The following is a 23,451-nucleotide window of genomic DNA, read 5'->3' on the forward strand; positions in this document are numbered from 1 at the left end:
ACCCTGGGAAGCAACGCCAAGGCCAGAGGGGAGAACTGACCCATCCACTTGTGTGGAACCACTTCCACAGGCAGCACCCAGGGCAGGACAGGAGCTGCAGCTCTGCCTCAGTGGACCTGGGGGAAGGGGGATGGAGAAATAGAGCCATTCTTTGGGGGTAAAATGTCAGAACTGGATATTTTTCATGCTGAGGTGCAAACAACTGCTCATCATAACAAGTTTAAAAACCCTAAATGGGATGAAAGTTCCATGTTTTACTGAGCTTTGCTGGGATGGCATTGAACCCCAAAGCTGGACCACAGCACTGAACTGAAGATGCAGCTTTGTGGGACAGACACTGAAGCCCCATTAATTTGTAGATTGAATCAGGCAGTCCTGGAATGGTTTGGGTTGGAAGGACCTTTAAAGTCCATCTGTCAAAGGGCAGGGACACCTTCCACTGTCCCAGGCTGCTCCAAGCCCCAATGTCCAGCCTGGCCTTGGACACTGCCAGGGATCCAGGAGCAGCCACAGCTGCTCTGGGCACCCTGTGCCAGGGCATCCCCCACCTCCCAGGACACAATTCCTTCCCAATATCCCATCCATCCCTGCCCTCTATCACTGGGAAGCCATTCCCTGTGTCCTGTCCCTCTATCCCTTGTCCCAAGTCCCTCTCCAGCTTTCTCCAGCTCCTTTTGACACTGGAAGGGACTCTAAGGTCTCCCTGGATTCTTCTCTTCTCCGGGCTGAACAAACCCAATCCTCCTAAAACTCTTTTGAGGGTCCTGTTAGGCCCATGTCTGTAACACTAAAAATCTGAACACCCAAGGAACTCCTGTCCCAAATCCTTCCTTTCACAGAACCTTTCTCTTGTGTAAAGGAGAAGAAAAGGACATGGCAGGGAATCCTGCCCTGCTTCCTGTGGCTGGGTCCTGCCTTCAGGAGTTGGGGATGAGTGCCCAGTGACCAGCCCTGATGCTGGGAGCACACTGCTGGCTCAATTATAGAGAATTACTGGTCGATATTGTCCCTTCTGTAAAGGACATCATAAATGTGTTAGTAAGTGATATTTTTATGCATTATTTACGTTCCTGAGGCAAGACGAAAAGAACCCACAATGTTTTCCGCACCTACCTAGGTAGCCTTCATGTTCCTGCTGCTAAAACCAGCAACTGTTAGTGCTGAAACATATCCACAAGGAACTTTTCTTTGGTGCTGATTCTTTCTTTGTAACTTTCCCAGTCTTTTCGCATATTCAAGGCTGAACTTCTTTGGCCCCAAATCTCCTGTTTTTGCTGATGTTAAGATAGATAATTACCTCTTCCACTTTATCATTTACATCAGGCACAGGTAAAGCTTTCAGGGTTTGTCCTTTTAAAATTTTTTCTTCATTCCCCTTTCTTTTCAGCTGTAGCTGAGATTTAGATTGCATTAACAGCAGGTATTTGGGATCATCCTTTATTGTCAGCCAGTTAAATGTAATTGTTGCATCCTCCTGCTCTGCCACCTTTTTGTTCCCATTAAGAATATCCTGCCTTCACAAACGTGTCAGACTTGTCCTTGGCGAGGGACGGACTGTGCCATCTGGGAGCAGAGCAGTGCTACAAGCTAGGACTGAAGAAAGTAAGATAGCTAATAAAAAAGAAATTCAAGTCCAAATGGTGAAATTACTCTAAAGGTTTCCTTTGAATGTGTGCTGAGTGGCTGATAGAAAAATGGCATTTCTGTAGTGCTCAGCTGAGCCTGGGAGTGAGGGATCACCGAGCCTCTCTGCAATGAGAAATGGTTATTAGGAGGGGAATTAAGGAATGTCTATTATTCACAGACTGGAAGATGTGATGAAGATATCACCCGTGTTTAAATCAATCTTCTCCACCAATTTACCTCAATTTTTCCAGCTTCAGCAGTAGTTGCCTCAAGAGGCTGTTCAGGAGGATAAAGGAGAAGAGCGATGGGTGGATGGAGAAAGTGGCAATTAGGTAGAAATAGCAGAGGCTGTCAAGTTACAAAAAGTTGGGAGCATCTTAAGGTGCTTAGAGCTGATGACCTGGAGAAAGTGATAATCCCTCAGTCATTATTAGCTGGGGACAAGGTGGGGGAAGGTCAGTGGAGAGCAGAGGTGACAGGGAGGCACTGGGCCCTTTACAGTGCAGGAGCAAGCTGAGGGCTAGAAAAGGGGGCAGCTGAGGAGCCCTGGAGATGGAACCCCCCCAACTTCACTGAGTCCTGAAGTAATTGAGATGGGGGATTGAAGGGGCGCAGCAAAACCTTGTAAACGTTTTTTTTTATTTCCTGCTGCATTTGATTTCATGTGGAATTTTAGGCTGAGTGCAATGATCCATTACAGCAAAATGGAAAGAAAGGAAATGTAGAAAAATGTTGGGTTTGCTACCTTTTTTTTTTCCTATATCTTCTCTTCTCTTTAGGTGTTAAACTACTTGAAAGAGAGACAAATAAGCTGGGACTTTCCAGTTTAGCTCTGTTCTCATTATCCTGGCAGAAGTACAGAAAGAATGCAAAATCAGGCAGTGTCTATATTCTTCTAAAGCAGAACTCTTATTAAATTAGAGGTAGAGCATTTTAGCAACAAAGCAATTTATTGGACATGACTAATAATTGGAATTTCTGTCCTAAGAGGTTACTGCTGGAAGGGTGGGATGCAGCAGGGAGCACTGGGGCATTGTCACTCTCTCCTGTGCTGTGACAGGTTCCTGTCAGGATTTCAGGGGTTTTCCCGCCCATCTCATCAGAGCCTGGGCTAATGAGATTCCTTGCAGAAGAAATCACACACCGCTTAAGGCCCCTAAGATCAATCACTATACAAAGAGCAGTTAAAAAACCAAAAAAGTGGAAATTCTTTACCAGTCTCTATGTTTTATAAGGTGCCTACCTGTGCAAGTTGCCTGCTCCAATTGATAGTGAGAACATGTCTGTGCAGCAATGTTATGGCTGTCTGCTTGTGAGTTAATACATGCAGAAGGAAAGGTGGTACTTTGGATATTGAGGCACCATGCTGTTTCACATGGGGTCTTGGAGGAGCTTACGCTGTGTTTTTCCAGACTTATTTGTTTGCCTTAATAGTTGCTATAAAAAGAATGTTTTACAATGAACAGAGGAAACCCTACCAAGCAGTCCCAAAATAATTCAGGCAACTGACAGAAGGCTGAGCTTTCTGCTATGAAGATGTTATGAGGGCCTACTTTCTTTTTTCTTATCTCTGGCATCCACTTTACATTAGCTTTTGAGAGTGATTTTATCTTTAAATATGAATCAGACAATGTTGCCAAGACAACCTCTCTTCAAGCTTTCCATTTCGCCCCCATTGTGTGCCGAACCTCCACCCAGTCTCCCAGAGTGACTGGTCACTTATTTTTCAAGTGGGCTTTGATTTCATGGAGCAAAGCATTCCAAGTGCAGGATTTTCTTGGCTCCTTTGCAAGTCACTCCAGCAAGTGTTCCCCACTCTGTCTCCAGGGCTGGAGGAGGCCAATCTGGCAACTGGACTCCAGCACAGGAAACAAAATATTTGAGAAAGGTGCAGCTCTGTGGTTGATTCCTGCTTTCCCAGCCAAGGCATGGATATCCACATGGGAATGCAGAGCCAGTGGCAGCACCCCTCCTCCCCAGGCTGTTGCACAGGATTTCTGCTGGGCTATTGATTGTCAGTGTAGCAGTGCTCTGTTTTAGGCTATCAGAGTTGTGCCCACTTCAGCATTCCCCACAAATATCTTATTGCAAGGTACCTTTTGTTAAACCAGACCGATTTCTGTGGCTTGGCAGGTGCTCAGGTGGTCTGTAGGTATTGGCTGTCCTGCTGCTGGCGGGATGGGGAGGAGGATGTGGTGTTCAGTTATGTGTTGTTGTTCCCTACCACGAGAACTTTTGTGACCACAGAATCACAGAATATCCTGAGCAGGAAGGGACCCACAGTGATCATTGTCCTGCACAGACACCCCAACAACCCCACCCTGGGCATCCCTGGCAGCGCTGTCCAAACGCTCCTGGAGCTCTGGCAGCCTCGGGGCCGTGCCCATTCCCTGGGGAGCCTGGGCAGTGCCCAGCACCCTCTGGGGGAAGAACCTGTCCCTGATACCCAACCTAAGTCTTCCAAGGAAAGGCAGTGAGCTACTCAGCTGTAGATTACTGAGCTTTGCCTCAGCAGAACAGAGTGGGAGAAGACACAGGCTCTAAAAAGCTGAAATTAAATATATCTCTGTCTTGGCATAGGGGGAGGGACCGACTCAAATCAGATTTGAATAAATATAGGCTCTGTTTGTCATATGGTAATATTAAATTCCCCTCTCATTTCTTATAACCTTGGTGTATTTTATGCCCCTTTTGCTCCTACTTTTCACTCCTTTGCCAACAGACCCTCTTTTCCCAGGCACTTCTCTTCACTGTCACTCTTTCAGCTTTATTAAATAGGGGTTGTATTGTTCTGTCATAAAGTTGCAAAGGAAGCTCTGGCAAAGTGATGTTTTAATTAAATATAACAGTAGACATGGCTATGCTTCTATTCATAAAAAATGAAAGAATTTGCTTGAAAGGTTTCTTTGCTCCTTTTCTGCCACAATAAATTTATTACCTCAAGGAACGTGTCTGGGTTGGTGACAAGTGAATGGCCAGCGATAGCCAAGGCTGTAACAAAACATCAGGAGATGCCTAGACTTTGGGGGGGACATGCCCTGGGCACAGTCCACAGAAGTGAGGGCTCAGCAGGGATCTAAGAGCCACCCCTGATTCCTCCTGCCCGGGCTTTCAGGAGCTGGAATCTCAGATTGTTTACCAAGAAGCAGCTGAAAGATAAGCAAGACAGGAATTCGTCATCCTGCCTGAGATGAGAGTTTATCCAGTGACAGGCTTATATGATCACTGGTGTTCTGAACAGTTTGTGTTTTTCACAGAGAGAAAAATAATTTCCCCATGAAGGATTTATTTTTTTGTCAAATACTTCCAAAGTTTCGATTACTATTTTTTTAGCTATTGCATCCCTTTTTTCCAGCAGAGAGAAACAGGAATCAAAGTCTCTGCTGCATCTGTCTCCTAAAAGTCCTTCCCATGTTCTGAAAGGTTGGCTGCAGCTGAGGGCCTGCTTTTCCAGTTTGCAAGTTTATTGTGGCTTTCCCGTTACATTTACAAATGTGGAATCTGTTGGTATTTAATATGATCTGTACTGAAACCACAGCAGAAGTATAAACATGTATTGCTAATTTTTTTCTTTTCAATTAATGGACATTTTGCACATGGGCTCTGTATCTCAGGGTTTTTTGTGCGTTCGAGGGAGGGCTGTGGAAAACTCATCAAAGTTTACTGAATAAAGAAAATACAGATGATATTGTGAGCTGCAAGGTAGTACAGTGAAGGGATTGTTCTAAATGCAATACGTTAAAAGTTATTTCATCCAGGACATAAATGACATTGCAGATTTTGAGAAGAATTATTATCTGAGCTAGCACATGAAATAGCTCTTCTTTATCTATTGGAGCTTTTTTTGTGTTTTAACCCGTTAAAGACAACTATGGGATTTATTTAGAGTGTGAATAAAGTGGAGTGACTGATAACCCTCGTGTGTCACACACAGCCATTAGGGCTTGTTGCAGGGGGGCTCTGCCCATGCTTCTCCTGACATACTGAGTCCAGGTCTTGCATCTCTGGGTTTTTTTCTTTGTGTCATCTTTGTGAATTCCAAAATAGAGCCTTAAACAGTCCCCCCGAGGCTGCTGCTATTTGAGCCCAGCTTCCCAGCAGGGGAGGCACTGCTATGACTCCCTGTCCCTGTTGTCCCTGCCTTGGCACAGGACAGTGTTTGTGGCTGTAACTGCACGTGGGTTACACAAGGCAGGGCATGCACAGCTGTGGAGCTGGGCTCTGTCCGAGGATGGAAATTGTCCAGTCTGGGTTTGAAATGCAGCCTGAGCATAACTGCTGGGTCGGGTCAAACCTGAGGTGCTGATAGCTCTGGACAGACCCTGGCTGGAGAAACAGGCTGCAAGCTTTGTCTGTCTGTACAAACCGGCTTCCATACCCAGGTAAGTGAATTTCCACCCCTTTCCTTGACAGCTGCAGATCTCAGTGACTGACAAACACAAATTTCAGTTCCCCCTTGGAGAATACGGAGAACAAAACCTGTACTGTGGTGAACTCAATTTTGCAGTGCAGTTGAGCTCTGAAGTCTTTACCTGCTCTCTCACTTTCTCTCCTGTGCTTGTATTTTTTTCTTTTAGTGGAAAAGTGGATTTGGAAACTCTTGGAAATGCAAAGACATGGAAATGAATTGTCTTGATAAGCTATTACAAGAAAGGGTTTAAACAACTCCTTTTTTCGTGTAGAGATACAGCAACAGAACTATTAAGTTCTTACCAAGAACTGCTACTAAGAATATCAACCTTTTAGTGAATTGATTTAAAGGAGAAGAGAAAAACATAACTAACTTGCATTGCTTTTGACAGACAATAACAAACATTTTGTTACACTATTTTAAGAGTAAATAGATATTTTTTAAAAATGTAATGGCTATCTAAATTCTAGAATCTAAAGGTTTGGGGATTGGGGGGGTTACAGAAAGAACTGAAGCTGTCTCTGAAAGAGATGGAAGGTGTAAGAAAAACATACATTTATTGCAGTGGTCTGTGACCACAAAAGATAAGATTTGGGGCTTTATATTTTGTATTCTTTAGTAACCAAACCACAAGGAAAAATTTACCAGCCTCATGCCTTTTCTGATTGCTTTCCAAAACTATGCCAATGGATTGCTTTAATTTTTTCATATTTATAAAATACTTAGAGGATTATTTTAGCAGCACAATGGTAGACAAATTTACTTTAGCCCAGGAATTCTCTCTAACTGGTGACTGTCTGGGCAAGTAGAAGACATAGGGTCATCTGAAATACTACCCTAAATATTCTAAACAGAAATAACAACTAGATTTATAAGAGTTTCTAGGAGGTAATGAAGTTTTTGTAGTTGGCTTATATGCAAAATAATGTTCTTCAACGATAGTAATTATTGCTTTATTCAGAGTTCCACTGCCTGAGTCCTAACGTCCTGAAGGTGTCCCAACTACAAGGATTGCCTCCTCCCAGGAGAAAGCCCTTGTGGAGAGGCCCTTGCTGTTGAGGTGAGCCCTGGGAATTCCACAGCTTTCAAATTCATTCTTATCACATTGTAATCATTCTTTAAATAAGCTTGAGCAGTATGTGAGCTGGTTTTGACCCTTACTGGGCAGCAGAGATTCCTCTGGCCACAGAGCTGACGTGCCAGAATCCTGCCATAGTCTTTAGGCACTTTTGAAAGGTTGCTTTGAGTCAGTAGTTCCAGCCAGAGTGGGAAAGTGATGTTAGATATCAAAAGAGCATAAGAGCTCTTATCCTCTGTCTTATCCAGGCACTGGAAATCCATGGCTTGTATTTCTGTGAGCTTTACAACTGTCTGTGATCACAGAATCAGGATCCACTTGAAAGATGTGGAAGGATTTTCATACTGGGGTTCCCTGGTTTGCAGAGGTGAAGGGGATCTCATGGCTGAAGGCAACCATGTGTTACACTCGGTGTTCCCATTGGAGGGAGAGCAAATCCAGAAGTTGCTTGTTTTCCAGCTACCTGTGCTGGTTTTGGCTGGGGTAAGGTTCCTTTTCTTCCCAGGGGCTGGTGCAGGGCCATGTTTGGGTCTGTGCTGAGCACAGGGCTGATACCACAGAGATGTTTCTGTTCTTGCTGAGCTTGCACAGAGCCAAGGCCTCTCCTGTCCCTTGCCTGGGCATGCTGGGGAGGGGCTGGGGACGAGCTGGGAGGGGACATGGCCAGGACAGGTGACCCCCAACAGACCCAAGGGATGTTCCAGTCCATGCAACATCGAGCTCAGGATACAAGGTGGGGGGGACAAGGAGAAAGGGGGGATGTTATGCAATACTGTTTGTCTTCTCAAGTCCCCATTGCATGGGATGAGGCCCTGCTCTCCTGGGAGAAGGAGTGAGTGGCTGTGAGGGGTTTGGTGACTGGAGTTAAACTATGACAGTGGCTGAAGTTGTCCTTTTCCTTCACTTCATAACTAACCTAACTTCATAACTATAAATTAAGTAAATATTAGTCATGCTTTTGAAGGAAATAAAGAGAATTCTGTACTCTGGGGCCGCATGTCTGCATCATTTATTGCAGTTGCATTTTGAACCCACACTTAGTTTAACATTGGGTTTGTTTCCCAGCCTTTCAGTTGTCCTTCCTCTTGCTAAGGTGTTGGGCAGGGCAGGGAGTGAGCACTGTGGGTTTTTCCATCTGTCCTGCCTTGTGAGCTGGCAGCCATGAAACTACAGAATACCATTTTCTAAGTCTAGGAAAGAAACCTCATATGCTGTTGAGTCTCAATATTTATTGTCCACAGCAAAAATGCACTCTTAAAAAAAATTTAACTCTCTTGAGATTTTGTTCTATTTCTACAGGGTTGGCGTTACTTCAGACTGAGTGCAAGATAAATTCATGTGTTTTGCACAAGAAAGTGTTTTATCCATTTTCACTTGCTAAAGCACACAAAGTTCATCTATCATTATGAAATCCAAAGGAAAACAGAGGATTTGGATATTATTGATTGATGTTTTCTGCAAAAAAATCAATAAATTTTCAAGGAGTTTTACAGCATTGATATTTTGTTAAGCAAGCACATCTGTTTCCAGATGTAGGTTGTTCAGTTTGTCCAGGGTGTCTCAGCATTTATTTAAGCCATGAGCTCCCACACCCAGCCCTGTATTTACCCAATTTACTAGACTCTCATCCTTTAGAGATTCTTTTTGTACATGCCACCTACTGCTTCATCCACAAACAAGATCAATTTATTTTCCTGGACCCAACACTACAGGCATAGCAAGTCTCTCTGAACTGTCACAGGTCACATGTGAAATGGCCTTTTAAAGATGTGTTTATGGCTGCTGTAAATCTCTCTATTTCCTCTCCTACTGCAGAACAGAGTGTTTCAGAACAGGGCTCCTTTGAGGAACTCTTAGCAGGACGTTTGCAGCACTCAGGAGGATGCTGGGGTAAGGTCCCTCTAATGAGGGCAAACTTTACAACTTGCAGTTTTCTAGAATTCAATAAAAATTGAATAGGTTTGGAAGCTGATGTGCTGCCTTCTGGCCCAGAGGTTGTGGTGGTGTTGTTTTGACTGGATTGTGTAGAAGACGATGGAGGGAAGTGAGGCACAAGAGAGAAACTAAAGGACAACAGAAAAGCAGAAGAGAGGACAGTAAGGCAGAGGCAAAGAAACTGAGGAGTGGAAATCTCAGTTGCTCTGGGGTTAACCTGCTGGAGCTATTGAAAATTATCCTAATTTAAATAATGATCAGGAACTAAAAATTACATCATTAACCCAGGCAAAATCTTCCTGAAATGCTGCTGCTTTCGTCTCTAAGTGCCTGTCACTGCAGGTGGCACTCACCGACCTTTCCAGTCACTCTTACCTCCAGCACAGTCATTATTTTATCACCTTTCTTCCCTCTTCCACACAGGAGAATGGGGTAGTACCAGTGCGCTGGAATTGTCCTTTTTTCTTTCATCCAAACTCAGCTGGGTTCTCAGCATCGACTTCTGCAGGACTTGTCAGTGCATTCTCTTTCCTGCTGTATGAACGTCATCATCTTGGCTCCAACCCCTGTACAGAATCACAGAATGGTTTGGGTTGGGAGGGACCTTGAAGAATATTTAAATCCAAGCCCCTGCCATGGGCAGGGACACCTTCACCTTTCACCCTTCCAGGTTGCTCCAGGCCCCATCCAACCTGGCTTTTGTCTTTAGCTCTTGTCTTCTCTCATTCCTGAGAGACATGTGAAACTTTAAGAGTAATCTCCCCGTACACAAAGTTCTCTGTAAAGCCCATTTTCACTTGAGTTCCCCCCTTGTTCACAGGATTTGCTGCTCCTCAGCCACTTCACTCATAAATATATTTTTTACTTTTTCTCACACTGATCCTTGTGTATAAGGTAAATAATTCTAATAGAGCTGCCCACCCACTTCTGTGTCCTGTATGATTCCTTGTGACTCTCTGCCTGTGAGTCGCTGTTATGTCTGAGTGGGGATATCAGATGCATTGCACTTCCTGGCTTTGCTTCTCCAAATATTCCTTTCCTCTTAACTTTCCCCATTTCCACTATTTCTGATGGAAATTCAAAGAGGTAGCTGAGCAGTCAGCATGTCCAACAGCATTAGGTGTGCTTTTTGCCTTTCATCTCATAAATGGTCAAGAAATTTAGGGCTGGAACCTGTGATTAATGTGTTGCTGGGGTAGTGGAAAATGTCCATAACTCTGTGACTGTGGTCAGTGAAAGGGTATTTTCTCTCAATGTGATGGACTCCTGACCCTCTGGGTGGGATGGTGATCCTGGGACACCAGGTTGCTTAACTGGGAATTGTTGCTTAATTGGGAATTTGTATTGGTTCTTTTAAAGAACAGAAGTGTTGACAGGAGCAGCAGTATTAACTGGTTTAGTCTTTTATGTCTGAGTATCATAGAAACCAAATTCTATTACAATATTTGCATAAGTCATTAAGCACACAGAATTTTGTTTAAAACTTTTAGAGACATTACAATTACCTTTAGCTGCAAAGAGCAGTAAATCAGTAATGTATATTAATCCCAATTCCTAAGCAAATACACACACTTAATTTAACTTTTTCTCTTCAGGAGCATTCACATATTAAAGAGAGCTGTGCAGGCTCTTGCTGTCCAGCTCTGACAGACTGGAACACGATCAAGAGGCTGCCTTGAAATTAATTTTTATTCAAAAGCTTTTGCTGCCAATTCCTTCACCTCTCAGTGTCTGAAACTAAGCCCCCCAGTGAAGCAGGTGCTTGGCTATGCCCATGGCCTGGCCTCTGGCCTCTCCTGGCTGCTGAAGGCTTTTGCTTGGACTTTCAGCAGCTGTTCCTGCCTGTGACCCCCTCTGTCTGGGACATTAATTCTACTTCAGGTCACTGTTTCTTTGGTGGTCATTCTGAATTAGCCACCCACTCCAGCATTCCAGTTGTAGGACCACCTCCATTGAATTTTGATTACGACAGTATCGCAGTCACTACTTGTAAAGATTTTTGGGTCTCCTGATGTACTGCTTTGTCTTCTTGTTTATTATTACACTGTTTCATGCTTCCATTTATCAGATGTGTGATTCTACTGTCACTTCAGAGAACTCACAAAAAGAACCTGTTTAGGTTATTCCTAATTAGGCATCAAAAAGCCTCTGCGCTGTGTTTCACATCTTCTTGACATTTCAGCAATGAAACAGATTTTCCATTATTTTTTAGGTCTGAATGGGAATGAGAGAAAAGTCCCTTACTTACAGTTCAAAATTCTGGCATTGGGCACCACGTCATGATATTTGGGACAAGTGGGATCAAGTGCTCTCAAGTCAAGTGAGCTGTTTTCCTGGTGTATAGAAAAGTATAGCTCACAAAAAACCCTCAGTGTATGAAATGTGCTCCACCAACATACTTTTCTTTTTCTAACAGTTGCATGGCCATTCCTCCAGCCACAGAGCAAAGATAAGGAAAGAATTAGAGACTTTACTCTGAATACCTTGGCAAAAAAGCCAGAGGTTTTTTCTAAAGTAATTCATCTCCAAGAACCACCAGCTTTCTGTATTTTCATGAGTTTTGTGACAAAAACAACCTGCTAATAATGTTTTAAACATTTCAACTGCTTTTGTGTCATTACAATTTTCCCTGTATGATTAAGCATAAGGCATTCCTTGATCTACATTTTGTGAGAGATAAAAGTTTCAACAAAATTGTGGAAGGTTCCTCATTGCAACAGGTTAGAAAACCAGGAGGGAAGACACAAAGCCACACACAGTCTCCCATCTTTCCAGGCAGGATATGTATCCACTTCATCTCATCAGAGAGCTGAATCTCTCCTTTGGTGGGGCATTTGCCTAAGGATCTTCCACCCATGGTAAAATACCGGAGGTTCTCCATGGCCTCCAGATTTCTCAAAGGTAGCACCACTGCCTGCCTTTCTGGTTACTTTTGTATTTGCCTTGTTATTTACCCCTTGACTTTAAGCCTCTTCTTTGGGGAATGTATTAAATAGAAGTGACTTTCTTTTCTGTGACAGTCAGTCTGATGTGTTATGGACTGAAGTTTTAAAATGTGTTGTAATTGAGGTACTGAAAAGAAAACTTTCTGCATGTTAGGCAGCCTCAGTAAAGACTTTCCTCTTTCTCTGTGTTAAAAAAACATAAATAAATGTCTGTATTATCAGAATAGGACACCTGCAACAGCTTGAGAAGGGCAACTGGAGACACCTAGCACAGCACAGATGTTCCCTCCACTGCTGTCAGGTAAACAAGATGCTGTCTGTCTGGAAAAGGACTGCTGAACACTTGGAAATCCCACAGGACTTTCCCCTGTGGCTCCCTAGGAACTGTGCCTACTCCTGAAAAAAATTGTCCTGAAAGATTTTGAACTGGGAGCCGAGATTCTTCTTGAATGCAGTAGCCCACCCACCAGAGCTACTCACAGCTCCTTTGAGGAACCTGGGAAATTCAATAGCAAACAACTAAACACCCAAGTCTGCATTTTGTCTTTTGAAATCTTAAGGTTGTCCCCTTAATTAGTCTGGAAAGCTCTGGAAGGTGGAGACTGAGAAGTTGTGTTGCAGAAAGGAAATCCAATTCTGAGGAGAAAAAGCTTGTTTGCTGTAGAAATAGACTCCCCAAGGCAAGAGGATTTTAGGCAGGATGCACCACATGAAGCCAGGCTGGATATTAACTGTTCAGATGGGGTGTTGAAGGAATATTATTTGCCCAGTGGAGGAGGTGTTTGCTAACTTGAAAAAAAAAAAAAGGAAGGAATTTAATTTCTGTCAGTCTGTGCTCTTCTCCTGGTGCTTAAGAGTTTTCCAGGGTTTTCCAATCATGCACGTGAGATGTGTAGAGAAGTTGTAGCTTCCCCTGAGTCAGTGTAGTGTAATAACATTGCCTGGGAACTGGGGAGAAATCCATAGTTTTCCTTTCTTCCTCAGATATTCCTGGTGGAGAGATGGGTGGGTGACTCGTGCAGACTGAAAGGTGTCTCAGTCTAATTCCTATTGTTCCAAAGTAAATCTGCTTTCCATTCCTGTCTCTGACTCATGTTGATTGCAGAAATCCATTCACATTTAGCAGGGAAATTTGCACTCAATAAACTCCTCTGCAGGAACATTCCACTGTCTTAGGCTGATGTATGAGGAAGCTCCACATCTTTCCTGCTTGAGTTTGACCTTTCAGGATGGAGTCCTGTACTGCCTGAGGGATGTACCTGTCCAGATCGCCATCACCAGGAACCTGGGAGCCTCTCAGGTAACTGTTCACTGCTGGGAACAGTGCACTGGGTGCCCACATCTGGGCTTTGGTCCCTGGAGTTTTCTAGTGTCACAGAGAGAGGGAAGCAGGACATGAACCTGATCTTACCGAGGGACCGTGTACATGGTACTTCATATTGCTGGTATTCTCTTTCTGTAGGACTCTGTAGGCCTGCCTACTTTTCGTGAAAGTCCCTGATAGATTCACTTTGTTCTCAAAGACGCAACTCAAACCTGGTTACTTCTCTACATTCTTTTCTTCTGTGTTTAATTCAGTTCATTTAGGATTCCGTACATGGGGGTGTGGTGTGCACAGCCATGCAGAGGTACATGAGTGATTGCACCTCTGGCCTTGTCTGGGGTTTTGGTGACAGTAGTGAAGAAATAAATAAAAAAATTTCTTCCATGTGTAGTTTCTGCGTATCTTTAGGTGACCTAACTAGGACTGATTGCTCTGTCGTTGAGGAAAAGCGCTGCTGTCACCCTATGTCTCTCTTCTCTTTTTGAAACTTTAATTTCTGCACAGTATAACTTGTCTAAATAGGAAAAGCTTTTACATTACCAGCAGGAAATGTGAACCAGCTTGTTTACCACCTGAGGTTATACACATGTGTGTAAAATATCCCTAAATGGAATGCGTAACATACAAAGCCTTTTTATTTGTCACCTGCCAGGATGTCCGTGTGCCTGTGGGGTCAGTCCATTAGCACTGAAAGGGACAATCCTTTCCCTGGGCACCATGCTCTGAAATACCTGACTGGGGTCACCACTTTGTTTAACTTCATTGCTGCCAGTTTAGCTTATAAAAATATGGATGGATTTTCTTTTCTTTTTAACAACACGCTTCAAGCAATGATGTTTTTCTTTAAGCAAAAAATATTTCTGTATAAAATGTCACATTTAGAATATCCCATTTGTTATTAGTCTCTAAGGAAGCCTGAACTTTTGCACTAGAAGTGAACAGGGTCGCCAGAACAATTTGTTCTTTGTCTATCCCGTTACACATCAACTCTAAAGATTTCCAAAGATCCTCTGGACAGCTGTAGGCTAGAAACACATTCCCAATACAACCGAGGCACTTTGCCTCTTGCTGGCTGCAGTCAGCCACTACCCAGATTCCATCCCAGTGGTTCTCCCATCAAGGGATTTGATTTTTCTGGGTGACTCATTTTCTGTAGACTCTGGTTTATTATTTTTTTTTTTTTAATGGCCTGCTGTTTGATTGGTTTTTCTCCATTAATTTTCACTTCTGTCCATCAAGGTGAGGCTGACTGCCCTGTGGGGTTTTTTTCCTCTGGCTCCTGTGGATGGGTTATTTTTTTCCTTGGTTTTGACAGGAGGAAGGAACAGTGGAAGAACTAAAAATTGATATGGTTTAAAGCAAGCCTGGGATTTCTTTCAAATTGAGCTTGATAGTATATGTTCTCCTCATTAACATCATCTGGATACCAAGTAGAGATTTGATGCTGCAGCATAAGCAGCAGAACACTGTGGATTTTATAACTCCATGATCATTAAAAGTAGGAGTTTGCTGCAGAAAAGCATTTGTCGTCTCTTTAGTTGGTGTCTATTATGTCAGATTTTAGGACACTTTAATTACTTCTAAGGTGCCAAATTGAAAACCTACCCTTCTTTCATGAGTTTGTGCCTCTGACTCAGAAACTTGGGTGCCTTGTTCCATCACTGGAAAATAATATGTAGTGTCCTGTGGTTTGCACATTGTTAGTTTAGGGTGCAGTTTTAATCCATACTTTCTTGTTTCAATTTGGGATCACTGGTTTTCATGGACCACTAGGCTCTGTACATCTAACAAACTACAATTTCTGCAATCATACATTGAAATTAGTTTGTAAGACTTTCACTGGAACTCAGTCATAAGGTGTGAAGGGCTTTGCTGCGGTAGTGTGATAACAAAATTAAACCGTTTTGAGTAGTTTTTCGTGTATGCAGTGCACAAAACTGTGTTGCTCTCAAATGCAGTGACTCAATTAATATGAAACAAGACAAAAGTTTTCCCCTGCCCAATCTCAAAAGACAGATTGCTGTACTTTTTTCTTCTATGTCAACTTTCTCTATGCAAAGCTTCATACAGCACAGGAGAAAGTCTGAGAGAACAAGGTCTAAAATACTCCCTGAGACTTCAGGTGTCACAGGGTTGTCCTCTGCAGAATAAAAAAGCCTTTGCCTTGGTTGTCATTGCTGTGAATTCAGTGAAGGCTGTAGTTGTGCTTGATCCCAGCTCAGGATCTCATGGCAAGACAAGTCTATTCTGAAGGCCATCCCCTCTATTTTTGATGAAAATTAATAAAGAATTGTTCTGTAGACATTATGCACTGACTCAAGAGGAAGCACAAGTGATGCCTTATCCCAGCCATGTTTGGTCCTAAGGCAGGAAAACAATTGGATGGATGAGGTTCCCTGGGAAGTTGCAGGGAGAAGTCACAGGGCTGGATGTGAAACCAAAAATAGCTGAAGTGAGATAACAAGAGATACACAGAGAGTGGGAAGCTTGTTTTCTTGTACTTCTTCCTTTCTGCCTTTCTCACAGGTGTTTGTGTTCAGAGCCTTGTGTTGTCTGGTTTCTGTTCTTTCTCCTGAGGAATGCAGCACAGCTCTCCTGGCTATCAGATGAGGAAGAAAGAGACTGAAAACCTCCTCATTGCACCCAGGCCAAGGGAGAAGCGCAGGCAGAGTTCTAATCCAGGGCTTCCCATACTTACGGTACTGATTTGGCTTTTTTAAAATAAATCATTTCACTTCTTATTAAAAAACCAAAAAGCCTGAGTTTGAATTAGGCAGATCTCTTTTGCTGTTAAAGCCAATAAAGAGAAAGATTTTATTTAATTCCGAGGTAAAGTATTTTTTGCCAGGTACTTCTTTGTGTTTTACACATGTTCATATACTACAAGTAAGAGTATTGCTGCTCCCCTGTACTCCTTCATGGCATTAAGGAAGAGAAGATTTTTAGTTGTGTATGATTGATGTATTTCTCTTTGTCCAGTGGCTTTTTTTTATTTTATGTTAGGTTTGAGAGGCATGTATTTAACAAGATAACTCAAATTGATATGTGTGGCTTGACTAGAGATATATATGTATACACACACTATTTCAGTAATGAAGGAAGCCAATGATAACTTTGATATCAAAACATACGATGACGACATTTGAAGTTAAATTTAAAATAACTACTGCAAAAAATTATTGCTGATACTTTGTAATGATATCTTAAGGTCCAGTCCTTAATGGCTTTCTTTGAACTGATCAGGGTCTTTTTGTCACCTGCCACTGGTATAGTTGAATTTGATACAAATTCACAAGGCCTAAGAAGATGATAACAAAAATCTTACTTTCTATAATACCCTGCCATACCTGACAGTGTTTGTATGGACCTGAAGTTGTGCTCTCTTCCTTGGTTAGCAGCCTGATTCTTCAGCTAGATATTTAAGCACGGAAACCAAAGAATCAGTCATCCCTGTAATTAGCTTTCTTTGGTTGTTAAGAGCCAGCAAAGAAAGGCTTGTCATTATTACAGGCAGATCACCAGTTCTGCTGTGTTAAGGTTGTGAACTGTTCTCTCTTTAAAGGTTGACTGTCTCCTGCATGCTTTAAAGTACATGTTTTTACAAAGATTGCCTCACAAATGAATGTGTCTCACATCTGTGTTGAGAGTCATTAGAAACAGGATTTTTCTCACTCTTGTTTTATTCCGGTTGAAAAGAATACTAAGGAAGTTGTTTCTGTTACAGAAAGAACATCCTATCATTTTTCTCCCTGAAAGTCACCAGTGCTTCACCTCATTTGGTCTCACTTCTGTCGGCAGAACTGTGCTGTTGGTACAGCTGGCATTGGGTGGATGGGTGTTTTTTCTGGCAGGGAATACACATTAAAAGTCTTTGCTGCAGAGAATGTCCCAGAGGTCTTCTGCTGCTCTGAGCTAGGTTGGAAACTGTGCATATTTCCCTTGGAAAGTGAAACTCTCTTTTCTGCCAGAGCAGAGTTGACCTAAAGAGCTTTTCTGGTGGGGATCCAACATTGCTGCTTTTCCCTTGGAGGGGGAGATTGTCCTGGGCGTCATTCACACACAGGCCTTGTCTGATTGGCAAGAGGAAAAGGTAACATGTTTATCACAAATGGTGGAAAAGGAGCTGTTCAACTCTTGCTGGAAAGACTGGGACAGTTTCTTTCTTTCTAGAACATGTTGTTCAGCAGTCTTCTGCATTTAAGAATTTCATAAATTCTGGAGACATTATTACTAAACTTAATCACATCTTGGTGAATTCGCTGTCAAAAAATACAGTGAGAATTATATCAGCCCTGTGAGAGCTGCCCCCTGAGCACAGACAAGCACTTCTGTTCTACGCAGAACACCTTTCCTTTTGTGTGCCAGATGTTTCTCTGGCTTTTCTCCATAATGCTGTTCCCATCCTTCTGTGGCAGCACAGTCCTGAATTCACTCTCATGGTGTTCTTTATCCACAGATTAGTGTGTGGGAGGTCACTGGATAAATGCTTCACATCCCCTGCTGTCCTCAGGGAATAGAAGTTGCATCCTCAAATCCGATTATTTACTGAACCAGCTGTGCTGGAGCCAACGTTTTCGGAAAAGTATTTTCAGGCCTCTTTGGTTTTTAAAATGGTTTATTGATACATGGGCTATTATCCCTTTTAACAACAAAACATGAAGTGTTCCAAGGTGACCAACTTTTTCCAGCAACCAGGGTTTTTTTCCAGGTATCAGAATTCTGTGGGTACCTTTGGGCAATGCCTTTCTCTTTTTGACAGCTGAGCGTTGGTTACCCTGTGCGCTCTGCACCTGCATCAGCCAGCCCAGACAGCACATCCTGCAGCTCAGGAGGGCATTGGGGTTCCAGGGGCCTTAAAAAGGGCCACATCAGTCTGGTGTGTTTCTAATGATGCTGATGAGACCACAGAGAGAATCACTTTGATTGAAGGGGTAGGTATGTGGTGAAGAAACAGCTCATAAAACACACAGTCTGCAAGTGTAACATTACTTCATGAAAAAAGGTGCAAGGAGCCAAATCCTCTGAAGCAACTCAGCGGTAATAGGAGTACAAACCCATGTGCACCTGTGGCTGTTGGACATGTGTAGGAACACTTGGAACAAAGACCGTCCCACGGGGGCTTCCCTGTGCTGAGGGCTGGGTGGGCCGGCACCGAGCTCTCAGGACTGTGCGCTCTCAAGGTGGAGCCTTTTTTAACAAACTCAAGACCCACATCATCGTATGCTGACAACACTGGAAAGCAGATATTCAGAGCTATTCTGCCAGCAACCAGACTGACTTTATTTGGGGATATTTTAGGAAATATGATGGAAACAGGAAGTTCTGCCTGCCATGTAGAGCACAATGAGTCAGCAGCTGCTTAGTGTGGTGGTGGTGAAGAAAACAAAAGCAAGTAACACACAGATGCAATTTTCCCTCACTTGTACAAGGCCTCCACAGTCAGATGTGATTTCTCCTAGAAGAGACAAAAAAGAATGTCCCTTGTACCCATTCTGCCTTCGTCTGTAATTGAATTATAATCGCCCCCATTGCTCTTGTAGAGAAAGCCAGTGGTAAAATGTTACTTCAGAGTGTTTTGGGCAACACAGAAATTTGCTTAAAGGTTATTAATGCTCCTACTGAAGTGCTCTAGAGGTGGCTTTAAGAATATTCTTGGGCTATTCTAATGTTAATACAGAAATAACAGGGAAAGGAAGTTATTATTGCATTTGGATTGCAAACTGGCAGGGGGTTAAGTCCATCCAAGCTATCACTTACACAAATGTTCTTTGGTTCCCCTTTTCAGGGCAAAGTGAAAGTTCATAGCTCAGTTGTTGACAATTGCTTGTCCCAATTAAAAAAATAGATTTATTTGTGGCAGACATGATAAAAAGTTAACAGTGGTTTTGCTGCTTCTTGTAATTGAAAAGAAATATAGTGCTAATTTTTAACTTTTTAAAAAGAAGTTTTTGCAGGTGCACCAGGGGATAAATGTGTGCTGAATAGAAATTTTAACACAACTGTTGGTACTTGTTTGAGGAATATAGTCACAATAAAAACAGAGTTCACCAAAGAGCAACTTGAGAGGCGATTTTCCATTTTTGTGCAGCTAATTAAGCACAGAAATGAAGCAATGGTGCTGGAGTTTTCCACACAGCTGACAAACACAGTGAGAAATTCAGCTGCTGAAATTGGAAATAAAGAAAAATTCAATAATTAGCAAAGTGTGTTGGGCATATGGAGAGGTTTTCCATATTTTGACTTTGCTGAAGCATTGATAATTTCCTTTGAGCTGGTGGAAAAACCAGAATTTGGTGGACTGAAAAACTGAAGTGATACAAAAAAAATCTTCAGTAGTTGGCAGAGAGCTGCGTAAAAGAACTGCAGGAATGTTTGGGAAGTGTAGGAACAGCCTGGAGAGACAGGAGATCCTCTGATGAGGTCACTTGTTAACAAAGCTCTTGGTCATGACCAAAAAATGGAAGGAGTGAGAAGCAAGACAAAACTCATATTCTCACCCCTCATTCGTAGAGTTTGGATTTAATCTTATTACTGACTGAGATTTCCACAAGCTAAGCATTAAAATGTAGTAAGTCATTAATTTTTTGTTTCTTGCTTTTCTGTCAGAACAGCAAAAACGGTTATTTTTTGCAGTTTTATCCCATGTAAATTGGAGCATTTGAACAGAGATGGAATCTGGCATAAAGTGCTCCTAAGGAACCTTGTTTGTCTGGACTTGATGGTGTGTTCCCAAAGTGGACAGGTAGCACTGTCCAGGTTTCGGAATGTTATTTCACAGAATTCCATGGCTTTTCAAATAACATTTGAAGAATTTTCTCTGTGAGTGGTAGAAGGTGGAGGTGGCTGTGGTTTTTCCTCCCTCATTAAGACAATGAAATAATTCAATAGAAAATACTGATTATGTCTTACATATATATAACCAAGACTAGTGACTATAAAGAACCAAGATTAATTAACTTCTCTATGTAGCCAGATTGTGGTTAACAAATTCAAAGTAATCATATTAATTAGCTCATTGACAGTTTAATTGTGGTCAGTTTTAAAATTATTCGACAATACTAGAAATAAAAATCTTTTTTAGGAACTAATCACTTCATTCATGAATATTATTTCTTCAGAAGTGAGAATTGGAAGAACATTCATCAAATGTGAGTCACGGCATAATAGAATCATACCAGAGTCTGTGGAATCCTTCAGAAATTATGGAACGAAGTTGCTAAAGTGACTAATTTGCAATTGTGAGTTTGAGAGGTGATTAACACAGTGTCAGCTACTATTGAATCTGTTTCCATAAATTAGATACCACTTCTTTTCACTTGTCCTATTAAAATTATTTAAGTAAAACTACGGTTCTCTATCCTATAACATTTACCAAATGCTTGCAAATTTTCTCTGTGTAATTTACACAATAAATGGAATTTCCTTTTTTTTCTCTGTGTTTTGTATAAAATACATAAGAGAAAGAATTTGCTCAGTAAATGCTATACTTGAGCAAGTAAATAAAGTCACATATCCTATGAAAAGAAAGGGAAGATATGTTTTTCTTACATGTCAAAAAACCCCAAATACAAAGGAATAATCAGTGCTGCTTTAATTCGATCTAAATGAAATGGCAGCAAAAAAGATACAGTGGGGAGAAAAGAAAAATTGTCCTGCTCCTCATGGATCGTTGTGTGCAAAACAGAGTTGGAGATGACAGGGGAATATCAGAAATCAAAGAAAGCTCTTAAAGATGCCTCTGTAGTGGCTGGCAAATGGCCACCTGACCCAAGATGGGAAGTTCTGGAGCCAGCTCTTGAGGATCTGTGGGAGGGGGATGTGTTTCCATGGTGTCCTTGAGGTTTCAGAGAACTCGAATAGAAACGGAAATGATATTTGTAATCCAGGTGAAAGAAGCAGGGGGAAATAAAGAATTGTAAAAGAGTTTTCTCTGGGGCAAGATTTGTTTGTAGAAGGAATTGTTTGTAGAGCCAAAGGTCGTACTGGAATGCTTCCCTGCAGGAACTAAGGCATTCAAGGCCTGTTCTGATGCCTGTGGTAGTCAGCAGAAGGATGCTTACTGACTTGAGTGCACTCTGGAGGAGATTTCCACAACTCTTGGCCTCACTTAAGTTGTCTTGCTTGTGTCATGTTGACCTCATTTTGCTTGAAGCAGAGGATGAGGAGTGATGGACATTGAGAACAAGCCAGCCAACACTCAGCAGGGAGCTCAGGCTCTCGAGGTGGCTGTGACAGCTATTGGCAGGAATGGAAAATGGGATTTATTTTTCTAGCACATGTCAAGCATGTGCCAAAATGAGTGATCCACCGGATTGCACTCGAAATGAACAGGATCTGTGCATTTTGGGATGCAGCTTTCCCATCCTGGAGTTTTGTGACTGAGGGTTCAACGGTGTTCTCCAAGCTTTTGTGATCCTGGGGAGTCCTGATGATAACACTGGAGAATGACAGAATTTATACACTAGACCAGGCTGCCTCATCCAGGCAGGAATAAAATCCCAATTTTTAAAACATATTCTTTGCCTAAATGGCTGCATTTTCAACAGTGGATCCCGTCCTTGTTCTGCCTTTAGAAATTTACACTCGGGAATCAGGAAAAAATCCAGCTCCCTCTTTCTATTTTGAGTGGTTGTCACACCAGGAGATGGATCATTAATGAGAACGTGGGAAACTCCTGTCTCGTAGCATCACAGGCATATTTTATCTGTAAGGTAGGAACGGCCTCATTTCCAGTTTGATTGAAAGAAATTTTGTCCATCCTCCAAGAAAATGGTCAAATACTTTCCTTCCTTAAGCAGATGAACAATTCATCTCTACACCTTGAGTGTTTGCAAAGTCCAACCTAAAAACCCCAAACGTTTTTATTAAATGTACTTTCTCCTCATGTCCATGTACTAGTTTGAAAACAAACCAGTGGGAGGAACCAAGTCAGAATAACAATTTAATAGGGAAGTTAAAGAAAAGGGAAAAAAAAAAAACACTGGTCCATGACAGAGTCAGGATACAACCTGACACCTGTTAGTCAGGGTAGTGGTAGCAGTCCGATAAAATGGTGGCTTCAGTCCTCCTGAAGTGATGGATGTGGTTCTGTCAAAGCAGTGACCCGGTAGAAAGGGTCTGCTCTTCCTCAGAAGGTCCTGTGGTGGTTGTGTAGCTCCTGTCCTCTGGGAATCCAGAGGAAAGGTGTCTGTGGTGTTCAGAATCTCAGATTGTATCCAGGATGGAATGCTTGGTTCCTCCCTCTGGGTGGAGCATCTCACAATGGGGCAATGAGTCATGAGGCCAGGCGTTGATGGGCTCATTAACAGAAGATAGTCCAGAGGGAGTTATCTCTGAGTCAGGCGGCAGGACAATGATGGGCCATTAACAGCAAGATAGTCTGGGGGGAGGAGGCAAGGAAACACTGCCCCACCTGATTTCAACAGCTCATGAGGATGATAATAGAATACACTGCAACCCAGGACAGTCCACAAGAATGAAGAGTTTTGAACTCTTAATATTCACTTATTTTCATACACTGCTCATGGCTTTTGAAGGGCATCTGTAACAGATCACAGCTTTCCTTGCAAAGAGTATTTGGTCCAATGTCTGGCTTTGAAGAATTAATATACCCACATCATTTCAAGGCATAACTGTTGATTGATGTGAGAGGATTGTTGCTCATTGTTGAACTGTTATATTTTCCTCTGTGTACACAGCAGGGGAGAAGCCAAAAAAACCATGGCAGGTGAGGCTGGGGCGCTGCTGTGTTTTGGTTTTATATTTGTTCAACTTTCTCAGCAACTTCAAAGACTTTCTGTCTCTTCTGAAGCACTGTTGCACTCTTATCTGTAACCAGTGCTTAATGTTCATCTTTTTATCATTTCAGTCCACAACCAAGCTTTTATACAAACAAAGCAGCGCTGGCTGCAGTGATATAGATGATGTATCGCTGGCTGTGCTGAGATATGTACATACATCATACAACAAGTGACACGGAAGGGATCTTGCGAAACAGTCTGTCAAAAAGTGACGAGGTTTCTAGATGCTCTGTGTTCTGAAAAGGGTTTGTAAAAGGGTTTGTTTTCAAAGAAGGGTACTTTAATTTATCCTAGAACTATCAGTAATGCCAGCTGCTTTTCTCCTCAATTTC

General features: G+C 42.3%; 1 long non-coding RNA gene across 1 annotated transcript in view; it reads left to right on the forward strand.

Moving 5' to 3' along the window:
• Positions 1–5,716: 5,716 nt before the first annotated feature.
• Positions 5,717–23,451, forward strand: part of LOC108446636 — a 58,841-nt gene continuing 41,106 nt past the window's right edge. Inside the window, exons 1-2 of the long non-coding RNA XR_001861899.1 lie at positions 5,717–6,008; positions 6,999–7,097. This is a non-coding gene — a long non-coding RNA (uncharacterized LOC108446636). The remainder of the gene's footprint in view (positions 6,009–6,998; positions 7,098–23,451) is intronic.

This window comes from Corvus brachyrhynchos, unplaced genomic scaffold, assembly GCF_000691975.1.
Source record: "Corvus brachyrhynchos isolate BGI_N302 unplaced genomic scaffold, ASM69197v1 scaffold334, whole genome shotgun sequence".
Lineage (NCBI taxonomy): Eukaryota > Metazoa > Chordata > Aves > Passeriformes > Corvidae > Corvus > Corvus brachyrhynchos.